The following is a 15,977-nucleotide window of genomic DNA, read 5'->3' on the forward strand; positions in this document are numbered from 1 at the left end:
CTGTCCTCAGAGGAGGAGTGACAGTGAGCAGGCAGTGCCCTATGCTTTTTATGGCGTGTTGGAGCAAGATTTTGCAGGGGTGTATGGGAGTGGAGAGAATGTGAGGAGGCACATGGCAGGGCTTGGCTAGAGGGAGGCAGCAGTGGAGCTGGAATGGCAGCGCCACGAGTGGCACAGCATGAGCAGAATTGAGGCGCATGGGGAAGTGGGGTGCTACCATGGGGGGTCTTGGAGGTGCCGTTCAGGGGACCCTTAGGGTGGGTGGGCAGTTGCAAAACCTGGGGATGGGGGCAAGGGAGAAGTGGTGGGAAGGAGGCAGTGGGATTGGCAGGGGCTGCCGCGGGTACAATGGGGCATACAGCGTGGTTTGCTGGGGCTGCAGTGGGCAGGCAGGCAGGGAGAAGACCTACTGCTGTGGCAGGAATGGTAGCGGGGGTAGGAAGACATGCGAGAGTGGGGGGGCGGCGGCAGGGGTGGGGAGGGTCACAGTAGGGGTGGGGTGGTTGACTGATAGAAACCGGTGCAGTTACATTCGGAGCTAATGTGGAGGGAGGACACAGGCAGCATGCTGTAGGATGCGCAACTGGTGGAGCAGAATCTGTGCTTGCTGCATCCAGTGGGGGGCCTAGGGATAAGCAGACCCCGCAGGCGCGAATGGGGTGGGTGGGAGCAGCACGAATTCTGTGTTCTCTGTCCCAGGAAGGGGGATCCAGGTTGAAACAGCCCCAGAGGCAGCATTAGGACCCAGAGAAAGCAGAGGACTGGATTCAAGGGCTGAGAGGGGAAGATTGTTATCAGCATGATTAGCATTTGAAGGGAGAGTCTCTGGTGGAAGATATAAGGTCTGGATTCCCTCCCCAGGGGAAGACTGCACAGGAACTGAGCTTTTTATATTTGTTTTCTCTACGGCTTTGGTTATAGAATGAAAAAAAGGTAGAAACTGAGTTACAGAAAAGTCTGCATTAGTTTGGAGGGTATACATTCTTCTGCCTACTGTGTCCCAAAAGGAATCTAGAGTGATAGTGTGTGTGTTAGTATCTGGAAACTGGGAAAGAATCTATTTTTTGGAATTTATTAGTAACTGCCTCCAGTTTGTTGGAGGAGGAGCAGGCAATGAGGCTTTCCAGCCTTTCCTTTCCTCCTTCTCCTTTGAATCTGTTATGTCAGTTTTTGAGAATGTTATAAATGATCAATCGAAAGCCAAATTATCAAGAATTGTGAAAAGATTTATCTTTTTCCGTGACCAAAATACGATCCTCAAAACCACCACAGCCAAAGAGACAGTGTCGAGCCTGGGATCGGCACTGAGTGAACCTGGATCCGACCTCTATCTCACTGAATCCCCCTCTGTTCACAAGAGCCACTTCTAGCGGGGATGTTTTACACTGTTTATTATGCCCGAGGTGAAGGAGTCCAAGTTTCTTTTGTAACTCTGCATATTCATAGTTGGTTCTTTCACTGTGCAGAGCTGTACAATCGCCGTTTCCTGGTTGATAGCCAGCGTTGATCGAGTCCCGGGAAGTCACGTATTCACATGTATCTTTCTGGCGACTTCGGCTATCTTGATCGATGTTATCCACTGGGTGATGATCGTTCTTAGGCTTTTCCAATGACTCGGGATAACGGTGATCATCACGGTGATCATCACACTGGGTACTACTATTCTTGAGCTAAATGCCGATCATTATCTGGCCATCTTCAGGAATTTCGGAGTTTGAATAGACATCCGCCTCTCAGGCTGCTTGTGGTCAGATTTCACAATCTTTATAAAATACATTCTTTTATAGCATGAATTATTTCTAACATATATTACAAGAATGTTCAGTTTCCCCTGAATGTTAAAGAGACCATCTTTCTGGTGTTTATTCTGGTAAGCTTCCTCTATATGGTCTGCAACTTCTCTAGAATGAGGGCTGAGATGTCCAGAGGAGCTGATGAGACCCCTGACCCAGAAGTAGACCCAGACGTGGAAAATCCTGAGTGGTGTGGAGAATGGGAAAATATGAGCCAAACCCTGAAGGAATTTTCAGACCCTGTAGACTGGGATTTTCCACGTGAACAAATTCAGAACCCAGCTGAGGTGGGGGAAATACCTGAAAGAGAAGTCAGAAGTGCCATGATGACTCTAAAGAGAAAAGGCTCATTGCAATAAGCTGGGCCCTGGCCTATGCTTATCGCACACTGCTAGATACTGTGGGGCAGCACACAGAGGAAGGGGGGCAGAGAGATAAATCAACAGCTATCCCAATCACTCAGGCTGCAGCCAACACCCCAGCCACTCAGGCTGGAGCTACAGCAGACAGTGAGCCTAAGCTACTAGCAGTAGCCGCAGGAAAGAAGCACACAAGCAAAACCAATTGGCCAGTGACCGAGGATGATGATCCAGGGGAAGGACCCTCAACACCAATTACTGATACAAAAGCCAAAGTTTAAGCAACTGACACAACATTAGAAGCCACTATTGAGTCCTATTCCCTGAAGGACCTTCATAGCCTAAGAAAGGATTACACTCGAAGACCTGATGAATCCATAATTAGTTGGTTAGTCCATCTTTGGGATGATGCAGGCGAGGCTACAGTTTTGGATGGTAGTGAAGCGAGGCATTTGGGATCCCTGTCACATGATCCTGTCATCACCAAGGAATGATGAGGGGGGCTAATCCTCACAGCCTCTGGGCACGGGTCCTGGAAAGTGTAGCACAAAGATACCTGTATGCAGATGATCTCTATATGCAGCAAACCCAGTGGAAGACCATAGAACAAGGGATTCAATGCTTGAGGGAAATGGCAGTGGCAGAGATTGTCTTCTCAGATGACGTAAACACTGTAAATCCAGACTTGGTACCATGTACATCTGTGATGTGGCAAAAACTTGTATGACTTGAGCCACAGAAATATGCTTCTGCTTTAGCAATAATGAAGTGGGATGACGGTGAGGAGACTGTGCTTGATATGGCAAAGAAACTCCGAGCATATGTGGATGCTGTACATGGCCCAACACATGCCAGAATTGCAGCGGTGGAAACACATCTGCAGAAATTAGAAGACAAGATGGAGGAGAATCACAAGAAACTGAGGGAGGAGATTAAAGAGGGCTTTCTCCAAATCTCAGCAGTACAGATCGAAGGTTCTGGTACCCAACGCAGACCTTCCCCAGATGGAGAGAGAAGGTACACCCCACAAGCTGATCTGTGGTTCTTCCTGCGCAATTGCGGAGAAAACATGAGGAGATGGGATGGAAAATCTACTGCTACTCTGGCACAATGGGTGCGTGAACTGAAGACTCAGAGAGGAAGTTCCAAAAGGGAAGCAGCTCCAGTGGCCCATAACTGAACTGCCATATATGATGATGATGACGATATTTTTGATCCCCTTGAAGGAATCCCCAAGACATATGCCCAAAGAAAGAAGGATAACCAGGCTTAGAGGGGCCCTGCCTCTGGCCAGATAGAGGCTAGGGAAAACCGTGTTTTTTGGACTGTGTGGATTCGTTGACCTGACACATAGGAACCACAAGAATATAAAGCTTTGGTGGACACTGGTGTGCAGTGCACATTAATCCCATCAAGACATGTGGGAGCAGAATCTGTTTCTATTGCTAGTGTGACAGGAGTATCGCAGGATTTTACTTTGGTGGAACCTGAGGTGACCCTGACTGGAAATGAGTGGAAGAAACACCCTGTTGTGACTGGCCCAGAGGCCCCATGCATTTTAAGCCTAGACTTCTTCTGAAGTGGGTATTTCAAAGACCCAAAGGGACTCAGGTGGGCAATTGGGATAGCAGCTGTAGAGAGAGAGGGTGTCAAGCAATTGAACACCTTGCCTGGACTATCAGAAAGCCCATCTGCAATAGGACTCCTGAACGTGGAAGAGCAATGAGTGCCAATTGCCACCTCGACAGTGCACCGCCGACAGTACCAAACGAATCAAGATGCCATGATCCCCATCCACAAAATGATCCATGAGCTGGAGACTCAAGGGGTGGTCAGCAAGACTCAGTCACCCTTCAACAGCCCCATGTGGCCTGTGTGTAAATCTGAAGGAGAATGGAGATTGACTGTGGACTACTGAGCATTGAATGAAGTGACTCCACCACTGAGCACTGCTGTGCCAGGCATGCTGGAACTCCAGTATGAGCTGGAGTCCAAGGCAGCGAAGTGGTACGCCACTATAGACATTGCTAACCTGTTTTTCTCCATTCCTCTGGCAGCAGAATCCAGGCCTCAGTTTGCCTTCACCTGGAGGGACGTGCAGTACACCTGGAACTGACTGCCCCAGGGGTGGAAGCACAGTCCTACCATCTGCCATGGACTGATCCAGGCTGTACTAGAAAAGGGTGAGGCTCCAGAACATCTGCAGTATATTGATGACATCATTGTGTGGGGGAAGATGGCAGCAGAAATGTTTGAGAAAGGAGAGAAAATCATCCAGATTCTCCTGACAGCCGGCTTCGCCATCAAGAAGAGCAAAGTCAAGGGACCTGCTCAAGAGATCCAGTTTCTGGGAGTGAAGTGGCAAGATGGATGGCATCAGATTCCCATCGATGTCATCAACAAGATCACAGCAATGTCTCCACCAACCTGCAGGAAGGAAACACAAGCTTTCCTAGGTGCCATAGGTTTTTGGAGGATGTATATTCCTGAGTACAGTCAGATTGTGAGCCCTCTCTCCCTGGTCACCCATAAGAAGAACACTTTCCACTGGGGCCCTGAGCAGCAACAAGACTTCACCCAGATCAAGCAGGAGATCGCTCATGCAGTAGCCCTTGGCCCAGTCAGGACAGGACCAGATGTGAAGAATGTGCTCTACTCTGCAGCCAGGAACCATGGTTTGTCCTGGAGCCTTTTTCAGAAGGTGTCTGGGGAGTCTCGAGGCCGACCACTAGGATTTTGGAGTCGAAGCTACATAGGGTCTGAAGCCAACTATTCTCCAACAGATAAGGAAATTTTAGCAGCCTATGAAGGAGTCCAAGCTGCCGCAGAGGTAATAGGCACTGAAGCACAACTCCTCCTGGCACCCCGACTACCAGTATTGGGGTGGATGTTCAAAGCAAAGGTTCCCACCACCCACCATGCCACCAGTGCTACATGGAGCAAATGGATCACCTGTATTGGAAAACTGAATCACCCTGGGATTCTGGAAATAATTACAAACTGGCCAGAAGGTGAAAACATTGGTCTCGCTGATGAAGAGGAACAAGAAGTGACACGTGCTGAAGAAACTCCACCATACAACTGATACCGAATTTTGCCCCAAAAGGCGAGAATAACTGCTTAAGAGACTCAGCCTAAGTCAGATAAGCAGGAGGTATTTTATTGCGACGCGTCGGAGAAATCACAAAATGGATTTCTGAGTTTCCCGTAACAAAACAAGCTTTTTATACAGTTTTGAATATAGGATTACATCAGATCATATACATCATCATTTCTTTGCATGCATATTCATAGGGGGTGTGGTGTAGGCGGAGCGTGGCCGGGACACTTCTTTTGAGGATCATCTTGGTGGTCGTTCCGGTTGCCTTCATCATGGGCTAGGGTCTCCTGATGAGTCTTCCTCTTTAAACTTTTGAACTCCTCTCCTAATTTGGTCAATTCTCGGTGTACTTGGCTTGGTCTCTATGGCTTGGCAAAGTCCTTAGGGTCAGTTTGACACTGTTGGCTCTGAACATGCTTAGCCCATCAGTTCTTCCTAACCCTATCTCTTTCCTGTCATAGTGTTCCATGCTTTAGCTGATTAATTACTCTATGTGTTTCCTAACATTATGCCTCCCTCAAATGCCTCACATTCTATGTTTTAACTCATGATTTCTTGAAGGCTATCTGTTTTGGGGGCTTCATTCTCCCCTTTTTCTTATAACTTACGAATTCTTTCATCAAGTTCTGATCCTGTAGGGCGCTGATACGCTCGTACCATAGCCTAAACCATTTGGGTCCTTTTCATTATGACTCTTAGTTTCCACTACATACAAATATTTGTGAGAGTTAATAGTAACAGAACTGCTATTACTATTAGCATTGGGTGCACCAGGTAGTGGAAGACCTGTGTAGCTGTTGGGGAGTATCTTGTAAAGATATCTCACCAATGATGCTGGCCCACTTGTTCTACTTCGGTCAGGACGTTCTTTATCTTCTCTGAATTATGTTCTACTTGCCATACCATTCGTTTAGTCGTTTGGTTTACCTTTTGCACCAATTCCTTTACTTTGGGATGTGCGAGCATTGCTTTAAGAATCTTGACGTCCATTCCTATTTGTAATTTCGGTATCTCTTGGTATAGGTTGAAATCTGCGTTAATTAGCTGTTGGGTAGTTATTGGGACAGTGTAATGAAAATCACAACCTATGATCTTGGTAAAGTTACATACACAGAAGTTAGTGTTGTTAGTCTTTTCTTGGCAATTATCTATAGTGACGTTGTCACAAGCTGTCCTCACGCAAGCACACCCATTTCCTATATAGTAAACTTGTGATTGTGTTCTATCATGCGGAAGCATTTCTAAGGTACATACACTATTTTCAGCATCTAAGCATAAATCTTCGGCTTCTACTACAGCATTTTCGCAAACATAGCCTAATTGTCTTCTAGGAATACATGCTTCTGTGCTAATCGACTGCCACCTATTTTTGGTGTAATCATAACTGGCCTAGACGTTATGGTCTATTGGCCTGACAATGACATCTTGGTGCATTGTCCCTAGAGTGAGGATGGGAAAGATAGCTCTTTCCTCTGCCGCATTAATGGTGAGGACATAAGCTTCAATGTGTTCTTGTTGAGGCTCATAAGTGAAGTTCACTAATTGCCACTAAGCCTGGTGGTCCCTCTCAAATCGTGTAGTATGATTGTCTTTTAATATTGTTTCCCTTATTTCTTGAGGTAATATACTTGATGTTCCTTCTCTCATTATTCTTGCCGCTACTGATTGTACCCATTGTTGCGTCTGAAAACATTGGATAGCGAGTGCAATGTCTCTGCTAAGTTCTCCTGTGTAGTCAGCGAGCTTTACAAAATCTTCTGTAGTATGGTTTGCTACCATGGTTAGTAATTTTACCACTAGCGATTGTGTTTCAGCTAATGTAAGCATGGATGAACTGAGGGGCATCTTAAGCTTTCCTAAGTTCGGCGTGACGGTACTCAATTTGTTTACTAATACCTCTTGATCTATCGTGTTCACTATACTAAATCTGGTGCCAATCTATCCACTTAAATCTCTTTTTGCTCTTCTGTGATGAAACCTTGTCGCTAGCCATGCATTCCATCCCTTAAGGCTTTCCTGTACAAATGGTCGGCAATCTTTTTGCAAGTACGTAATATCGGTGTGAATGTTCATCTGCACCTTTTTCAGGGAATAAGTGGGGTCTAACAATAATTTTAGTTCATTAGATTTTCTTATCACCTGAGGCCTTATAAAGGTTAGGTTATGTACTGCTTTACATTCCACCGGTCGAGTGGTTTCTTGGGGCAAGTCTAAATCTGGATACAATGAAATCACGTCTCTCGGTAATTCTACCTTATACATGGCGACACGCCTAGGGAAGTTGAAACCCTGTTCGAGCGTTTTCAACTCCCTTTCACATGTGAACGTCATCGACTGATCCAATCTAAATGCCATCTCACACTGTGCTTTTCCTTCCTCAGGACCACTAGATGCTACGATCTTTCTTGCAGGATAGAGAAGGGGGTAAGGGTTATAGGTTATGTTTTGAGGATGTAGCTCCCCAAGCGAATCTTCTCTATAAATCACTGAGGTTCGGGGTTGTGATCTGGGTGGATCTTCCCTGAAGTCACTCTACTGACATGAAATTGGGCCCTTTTGCTGAATCTAGGTAGTGGGCTTACTCATTCTCACTGGACTAAAGGTAATAAGGTTATGTTCAGAGGCTGGCTCCAAGGGTTCAATTGTTAGTACTAGCCGCCTTGTTTTCTTTTCTTCTACTGGATCAAGCTCTCGACACCCAATTTGGATTTGGTCTCTCTTGTGTGCTACTATGGGGGACTGATGCCATATCTCACTCGCGTATGGCTGATTGTTACGTAAGGCATAAACCTCAAAATGGGGTCCTCTCAATCCCAACTCCGGGTGGATACACTGGTGTGCATGAGACCATGGGTCTATTGGGGAAGAGTCTTGGGGAAGAGCTATACTTATTGAGAGTCCAATGATCAGAGTTGCAAAGGTTTGAGGTGGAGTCAGGATCATGACGTCTGCTCTTCTTGTTTGTTCTCTTCTTCTTGTTTGTTCTCTGGAGCTTTCTTGACCTGTGAATAATGGATCCACGTAGGTCGCTCCTTGATCCGCACCGCGGTGAAGGTGGTCAGCAGCACTTGGAAAGGTCCCTCTCACTTTTCTTGTAGGGGTTTTCCTAAAAGATTCTTAACATACACCCAATCACCGGGATTAAACGGATGCAATTTACAGTCAGGTTGTTTAGGTTGGTGCTCTATCATTACAGTAGCATTTTTATCAAACTGTTTCCCTACCGTAATTACATAATCATAAATGTATTGATTTCCGATTTGGTCTATGGCTTCTCCATTTACAACTTGCATAGCATAAGGTCTACCATACAAAATTTCAAATGGGCTTAACTTTTCTTTGTATCTTGGTTTGACTCTCAGCCTTAGCAGAGCAATAGGTAAAGCTTGATACCACTGCAAATTAGTCTCCTGGCATATTTTGGCAATTTGCTGTTTGATAAGGTGATTCATCTTTTCTACTTGCCCACTGGCCTGTGGACGGTAAGGCGTGTGTAATTGCCATTTGATTTGTAATGCTTTACTTATTGCTCTCACTACTTTTGCACAAAAATGTGTACCCCTATCCGAAGAAATGCTCTTCGGTACCCCGAACCGTGGGATGATCTTATTCAACGGTACTTTAGTTACCTCTCTTTCTTTATTTGTCCTACAAGGGAATGCTTCAGGCCACCCAGAAAATGTATCAGTTAACACTAACAAATACTGAAACCCCCCTTTTCTTGGGAGTTCAGAAAAATCAATCTGCCATACTTCACCTGGGAATTTACCTCGGTTTATGGCTCCTTGGTGTACCTTGGTTCTTGTATTCGGGTTGTTTTTCAGACACCGCTCGCACCGGGACATAACGTGTTTTACAGTGGTAAATAATTTCGGTCCTGCTATCCTGGTCTGCAAATATTGGTAAAACGGGTCTAGACCCCAATGGGCCTTCTCATGTTCTGCTTTTACAAACTGCCACATCACGTTTCCTGGTATTACTAACTGTCCTGTTTCCAATTGACCCCAACCATTTTCTAACATTTTGCCCTTATTTCTTTGAATCCATCTATGATCTGATTCCTGGTAATCTGGCTGGGTATCGGTATCCAGCTCTCCTGGTATTAGGGCCACTATTTCCACTTCCTTAGTTCTTGCGGCAGCCAATTTAGCTTCTGTATCTGCCTTCCTGTTTCCTATTTCTGGAATAGTGTTACCTTTCAGATGTCTCTTACAATGCATTATGGCCACTTGTGCTGGGAGTTGGACCGCCTCTAGCAGTCGCAGAACCTCTTCTGCATGTTTGATTGTTTTTCCTTGTGTAGTCAACAGTCCTCTTTCTTTCCAGATGGCCCCATGAGCATGTACAACGGAAAAGGCATATTTAGAGTCTGTCTATATATTGATTTGCATGTTTTCTGCCAATTCCAGGGCTCGAGTTGGAGCTATTAGCTCTGCCTTTTGGGCTGAAGTCCCTGCAGGCAAGGGGTTCGACTCAATTACCCTTTCTGTAGTAGTGACTGCATAGCCAGCCATTCTTACTCTTCGCTTCACGAAGCTGCTGCCATCCGAGAACCAGTTGTCCGCATCTTCGAGCGGCTCTTCTTTGAGATCTGGGCGACTGGAGTAGACGGCTTCAATTGTTTCCAGGCAGTCGTGTTCGATGGGTTCTGCTGGGGCTCTCCCTTCTAGAAATGAAGCTGGGTTCACAATGTTAGTTACCTGAATGGTTACGTCATCTGATTCAGCCAGGATGGCCTGGTATTTTAGGAATCTGGAAGGCGACAACCAATGGTTGCCTTTCTGTTCCAGCACAGCCGACACAGTGTGAGATACTAACACAGTCACCTTTTGGCCCAACGTGAGCTTCCTGGCCTCCTCTATGTTGATTATCACTGCGGCCACTGCCCTCAGACAGCCTGGCCATCCTTTACTTACTTCATCCAATCGCTTGGAGAAGTAGGCCACAGCTCTCTTGTGTGGTCCCAACTGCTGCGCTAGGACTCCTAGGGCCATCCCTTGTCGTTCATGGGAGAACAGCCAGAATGGTTTTGATACATCTGGGAGACCTAAGGCCGGTGCTCTCATTAGCTCCAGTTTCAACTTCTTGAAGGCCCCTTCTGCCTCTGGGGTCCAAACTAGAACGTCCTTAGCTTCCTTCAATAAATCATACAGTGGTTTAGCAAGTATCTCATACTGGTAGATCCATAGCCGACACTAACCTGTCATCCTCAGAAAGGCATGCAGATCTCTCACTGTCTCTGGTTTAGGCATCTGACAGATGGCCTCTTTTCTAGCTGCTCCCAGGGATTGCTGTCCTCTGGAGACTTCGTATCCCAGGTACACCACTTCTTTTTGCACCAGCTGTGCCTTCTGTTGAGAGACTCGATATCCACTTAAACCTAGAAAATTTAACAAGGAAATAGTCCATTCAATGCATTCTTTCTCTGTTGCTGTTGCTATTAGGAGGTCGTCTACGTACTGCAGAAGGGTGCCATCTCCCAGCGGCCTTTCCCACTGTTCTAATTCTTTGGCTAACTGATTCCCAAAAATCGTGGGGGAGTTGACCCATCCTTGAGGCAATACCGTCCAGGTAAGTTGGGTCTTTCTTCCTTTATCTACAGATTCCCACTCAAAAGCAAAAATCTTTTGACTCTCGGGAGCCAAGGGAAGGCAGAAGAATGCGTCCTTTAGATCTAATACGGTGAACCAGGCCAAATTATCTTTCAGTCTAGTTAAAAGTGTGTATGGATTAGCAACCAACGGATGTAATGTCTTAGTTATTTCGTTAACTGCTCTCAAATCCTGAACTAGTCTATAAGCTCCATTAGGTTTCTTTACTGGCAGGATTGGTGTATTAAAATCCGATTCACATTCTACCAATAACCCCAGTTCCAGAAACCTTTTGATTGTGGGCTCAATCCCCTTCCTGTCTTCTATCCTCAAAGGGTATTGTTTTCTTACCACCGGTCTTGCCCCGTTTTTAAGTTCAACAACAATCGGTGCTGCTTGTTTTGATTTTCCAGGTACATCAGTAGCTCACACTAATGGGTATGCCTCGCTCAGGATTCGCTCGAAATTGTGATTCTCAGGTTTAGGTTCCACACAACTGATTGTTAGGCTTAGGGCCGTGATCAGTCGTTCCTCATTTACTTGAAATTCCAATTTGTCTTTGTTGAACTTTATTATGGCCCCCAAGTTTTCCAATAGGTCTCTTCCCAATAAGGGTTTCGGTGAATTTGGTAAATATAAAAACTGATGAATTCCCATTTGTTTCCCAATTTTGTATTTAATGGGTTTCAAAAAGTAAGCCTTTTCTGGTTGGCCTGTTGCTCCCACAACCTGTTCAAATTCATCACTTTTAGGTACCAGTTCTTGATTTAAAACCGAAAAAGTTGCTCCCGTATCAATCAAAAAGTCCAATTCCTTTTTACCTTCCCCTAGCTCCATTTTAACCAGTGGGTCTGCTAGGGTACGGCCCACCGGTCCCCCTCATTCACTTTCCTGCTGTGTGGTAGTAGTAGTGGCCACCAGCCTTTCCTTTAGTTGGGGGCATTCTCGCTTCCAGTGTCCCGTCTGTAGGCAGTATGCACATTGATCTGGCCCTACTCTAGCTGGGTGGGGTTGGAGTCTCCCTCTCCCTCCTACTGGGTTGCCTCTACCTCTTCCCCTAGTTCCAGGTTCCGAGTAACCTGTCTTCTGAGCTGCCACTGCTACAGCCACTACTCGAGCTATCTTCCTGTCTTCTTTTTTCTTCTCCTCCACTTCTCTATTATTATATACTTTCCATGCCTCATTCAGCAACGCCTCCAGGTTTTTATTTTCTGGATGTTCAAGCTTTTGTAATTTCTTCCTGATGTCTGGGTTACTCTGTCCCATCATTAATCCTAACAGGTGTTGTTTCCCTTCTTCCGTTGCTGGGTCCAGGGGTGTGTATTGTCTCATGGCTGCCCTAAGTCTATCCAAAAACTCTGATGGGGTCTCATCCTTTCCCTGTCTGATGTCATATAACATTGACCAATTGATAGCCTTAGGGATTGCATTACGCAAGCCCATCGCTATTAGTTTTCTATACTGCACCAGTTGCCGATAATGTTCTTCGTTGCCCGGGTCCCATTCTGGTTTACTGCTGGGGAAATTATCTTCTAGTCTCCCTGATAATACTTGAGCATGTCGTTTTCCTGTCTCCAATACGAGTTCCCTTTCTGTATCTGTCAATTCTGACAGCATTACCTCTATATCTTCCCAATCAATATCTAAATTCCTTGCCATTAATTCAAACCTCTTCGCTACTCCCTCTGGATTTCTCCTGAAGTTCCTTGCCTCATCTCTCCAATTGTTCAGGTCACTCGTGGAGAATGGCACCTTTATCCTAGTCCTTTCCCCTACCATTGGCATAAGTTGTCGGAGAGGAGCTATTGTATGGTTCCCTTCCTCTCTTTGCTGTGCTTCCCTCCGTGCTGCAGATCTGGTATAATACGAGTGGCTGGTCTCCTCTCCGGGATCTTCTTCCTGTGTCTCAATGTCTTCCCTATTCTTTCTCTTCTCTTTTCTCTTTCCCTTTCCCTGTTCTTCATCTTCCCCTTCTATTTCAGTTAACTCTTTTCCTACTACTCCCCTAGCATGGTTTACACAATCCAACCGCCTTTCGTTCTGCATCTGTCGCCTTTCTTCCCGCATCTGCCGGCGCCTATTTTGTTCTGGGCTACTGTCCTCCTCATCCTCTATTCCTCTTCCATCTCGCTTATCCTCTATCTGAATTACTATATTCAGCTTCTGTGAGCTGCTCTCTGCCTCCCTTTCGCATGTCTCGCTGTCATTCTTCTCACTATATTCCAACTTAGAGATGCCGCCTCCCAGTGAGTTACTTTTATCTCCAGTCCTCGGTGTGCTACTTTTGTCTTCAGTCCTCGGTGTGTTGGTTTCTATTCTACAGGAACTTGATTTTCTTAAACTCCCATTCCTAGGTGTGGTACCGTCCCCACATGGGCTTAGTTCGGGCAGGCTGCGTGTCTCCCCTCGGCTCTCTGCTCCATGTGGACTGCCTTCTTCCTTTTCAGCTTCTAGTCTGGGTGGGCTGTCAGCATCCCTGTAGCTTCTCGACCCCTGTGGACTATCCGGTCCCTGCGGGCTGCTTTCCCTCCTGTCAATCCCCGATTTTAATGGGCTATCTTCCCCCCAACTGTTGTCTAGTCTCTGAGGGCTGTGCCCAAACCTGGATTTCCACCATCGGTCCAGTTCTCTTAATGGGCTAGGATCCTCTTGTTCCTCTTTTGGCTTGGGAAGAGGCCCTTCCCGTCCTGGGGCAAATGGATGGTACTCCCACAGGCTTATTTCGCTCTCTTTTCTACTATCTCTTCTTGTTAATTTAAGACATTGTTGCCCAATGCTACATGCATCACAGCAACGTTCTTTAGGCTTTGAACCTTTCTTATCCTTTTCCAGGGCTAGTACCAGGGGGTCCTGAGGTGCTACGTTTACCCCACACTCTCTTTGCCACTCCGGTTTGTTTCTTAGGGTAAAGAACATGTCAGCATACATCACTTCGTCCCATTTATTAAGTCGACGGAGGAAGAGCATCAGTTGTAGAATAGTGTTATAATTAGTTGTTCCCTCCGGTGGCCATTTCTCATTGTCATCTAACTTATACAACGGCCACTACTGTGTGCAATATTTAAGGAGTGTCTTTTTACTTATGTTTCCCCCTGGAATCCCTCCCAAGTCCTTCCAGTGCTTTAAGATACATCCTAAGGGGGTTTTCATATTTACGTCCTTACTCTGTTGACCTCCCATGGCTATTCCCTGTGTCTGTTTAACCCGATCAGTCCCTTTCTCGCAAGCACTGTGAGCCAATGCAGAGTGGGACTCCCTCTTGCTTCGCAGCGATGCTGCGTTTCATTCACTCTCACCCACACCCACACACCTTTATGAAATAGTTCCTACCTTATGGTCTATATCAGAACAGACTGTTTTACCAGGTTTGGTCACGAGAGGTTGCCTACAGACCGTGAGATACCGGTTTGCCAGATTCATGCAATCGCAACCGTAGACAGTATAAAGATGTTTCCTGTAAGATTTCGCAACAGACACATAGAACAGACACAAAAAGATCACCGGCTGACAGACCTCTCAGAGAGCAATCTTAGTTCTTAACCCTTAATCCACAGTATTATAACTTTAAACACAATATTAAAACAGTTTCCCACACAGTAAAAACAGACCAAAGATACCAAGATAAACAAATACTCCTATACTCCTTCCAGCAGGACTCTAACCTGCGTTTTCTTTCTTTTTTTTTTTTTTTTTTTTTTTTTTTTTTTTTTTTTTTTTTTTTTCTGCGTTCACAAAACCAAATGCTGGGACTCTAGCCCAGTAGCTGGGACTCTAACCCAGTAGCAGGACTTTAACCTGCTTTTCTATTACCGGGACTCTAACCCAGTAGCAGGACTTTAACCTGCGTTTCTATTTCTGGGACTCTAACCCAGTAGGGATTCTTTACCGGGGCGTCCCCCATCTTTCCCTTCGGGCAGTCATGTCTGACCCCCGTTTCCCAACAAAGCGCTTTATTCCAAAACCAATAAACAATTGAAATACCTCTTAATTGGAGCAGGAGATGCAGGGTACTCTTCGTCCACCAAAAGCACTGGTCCGGGGGGGAGTCTCTTCTGACAAAAATTCGTCAGGGCGCCCAGAGAGTCCCAACCCCGGACTCGGCCTGGGAGGACTTCTCAGGGCCCGGATCTCCTGTCTGGTCCCATCTGGGTCGCCAGAAATGATACCGAATTTTGCCCCAAAAGGCGAGAATAACTGTTCAAGAGACTCAGCCTAAGTCAGATAAGCAGGAGGTATTTTATTGCGATGCGTCGGAGAAATCACAAAATGGATTTCTGAGTTTCCTGTAACAAAACAAGCTTTTTATACAGTTTTGAATATAGGATTACATCAGATCATATACATCATCATTTCTTTGCATGCATATTCATAGGGGGTGTGGTGTAGGCGGAGCGTGGGCGGGGACACTTCTTTTGAGGATCATCTTGGTGGTCGTTCCGGTTGCCTTCATCATGGGCTAGGGTCTCCTGATGAGTCTTCCTCTTTAAACTTTTGAACTCCTCTCCTAATTTGGTCAATTCTCGGTGTACTTGGCTTGGTCTCTATGGCTTGGCAAAGTCCTTAGGGTCAGTTTGACACTGTTGGCTCTGAACATGCTTAGCCCATCAGTTCTTCCTAACCCTATCTCTTTCCTGTCATAGTGTTCCATGCTTTAGCTGATTAATTACTCTATGTGTTTCCTAACATTATGCCTCCCTCAAATGCCTCACATTCTATGTTTTAACTCATGATTTCTTGAAGGCTATCTGTTTTGGGGGCTTCACAACCAACTGCCACCGTAAGATACACGATACACTCTTTTTACTGATGGTTCTTGCCGCATTGTGGGAATGAAACGAAAGTGGAAGGCAGCCGTATGGAGCCCCACACGACAGGTCACAGAGGCCACTGAAGGAGAAGGTCGATCAAGCCAACTTGCTGAACTCAAAGCTGTTCAACTGGCCCTGGACATTGCAGAAAGAGGGAAGTGGCCAAAGCTCTACATCTACACTAATTCATGGATGGCAGACAATGCTTTGTGGGGATGGCTGGAGAGGTGGAAAGAGGCTAATTGGCAGAATAGAGGAAAACCAATTTGGGCTGCTGATGAGTGGAAAGACATCGCTACCAGGGTAGGGAGGCTACCTGTGAAAGT

General features: G+C 46.0%; 1 protein-coding gene across 1 annotated transcript in view; it reads left to right on the plus strand.

Annotated features, from left to right (window-relative positions):
- LOC131095407 (zinc finger RNA-binding protein-like) overlaps positions 1-15,977 on the plus strand; it is a 77,969-nt gene that overhangs the window by 15,476 nt on the left and 46,516 nt on the right. The window lies entirely within an intron of this gene.

The sequence above is a fragment of the Melospiza georgiana genome, chromosome W (genome assembly GCF_028018845.1).
Source record: "Melospiza georgiana isolate bMelGeo1 chromosome W, bMelGeo1.pri, whole genome shotgun sequence".
Lineage (NCBI taxonomy): Eukaryota > Metazoa > Chordata > Aves > Passeriformes > Passerellidae > Melospiza > Melospiza georgiana.